Source organism: Arachis ipaensis, chromosome B03 (genome assembly GCF_000816755.2).
Source record: "Arachis ipaensis cultivar K30076 chromosome B03, Araip1.1, whole genome shotgun sequence".
In the NCBI taxonomy this organism is placed as follows: domain Eukaryota; kingdom Viridiplantae; phylum Streptophyta; class Magnoliopsida; order Fabales; family Fabaceae; genus Arachis; species Arachis ipaensis.
In genome coordinates, this window is record NC_029787.2 from 91,384,888 (window position 1) to 91,386,121 (window position 1,234).

Here is a 1,234-nt window from a genome sequence, read left to right on the forward strand (position 1 = left end):
CCCATTCGGATGACTTACACCCTTGAGGAGCTAGCTCGGTTATACATAAAGGAGATTGTGAGACTCCATGGTGTACCTGCTACTATAATCTCTGATAGAGATCCTCGTTTCACTTCGAGGTTCTGGGGTGCATTTCAGAAAGCTTTTGGAACCCGATTAAGCTTGAGTACAGCTTACCATCCTCAAACAGATGGTCAATCCGAGAGGATGATCCAAACACTAGAGGATATGTTGAGAGCTTGTGTTTTGGACCAACCGGCAAGTTAGGATCGGTATATGCCGTTAGTAGAGTTTGCATACAATAATAGTTACCATGCGAGCATCGGAATGGCTCCGTATGAGGCTTTGTATGGGAGAAAATGTCAATCTCCACTATGTTGGTATGAAGCTGGAGAGAAAGGCTTGTTGGGGCCGGAAATGATAGCTGAGACTACTGAACAAGTCAAGAAGATCCGAGATAGGATGCTTACGGCGCAGAGTCGCCAAAAGAGTTACGCCGATCAAAGGCGGAAGCCCTTAGAATTTGAGGCAGGAGATCATGTTTTCCTGAAAGTTACTCCGACCACAGGAGTAGGTAGAGTGATTAAAGCAAAGAAGTTGAATCCTCGATACATTGGTCCATTTCAGATCTTGGAGAGAATTGGGCCGGTGGCGTATCGGGTGGCTTTACCACCCCATCTTTCAAACCTGCACGACGTATTTCACGTGTCGCAGCTTCGAAAGTACACTCCTGATGCTAGCCATGTGTTAGAACCCGAATCGGTTCAGTTAAGAGAAGATTTGACGCTTCCAGTGGCTCCAGTCAGAATTGATGATACTAGTATCAAACGGTTGCGTGGAAAAGAGGTTTCATTAGTCAAAGTGGCTTGGAGTCGAGGCGGTGTTGAGGAACACACTTGGGAACTTGAGTCGGAGATGCGAACGGATTATCCGCACTTATTCTCAGGTAATTGAATTTGAATTTGAATTTTGTGGGCAAAATTCCCAATTAGGTGGGTAGAATGTAAGACCCGGTTAATTAACGGCTAATTAACCCATATATGAAAATTTATTCTAGAAAGCCAAAAATGATATTTTTATGGCTTAATATGATAGAGGAAATTGAGACGAGAATTTCGGTACCAATTTTAAAGAATTCGGCCCAAGATTGGACCGAACGGGCCAAACCGGGCCAACCGGACCCAAAGTGGGCCCTTGGCCCAACATAACTAAACCAAAACCCTAGTTTTCAGCA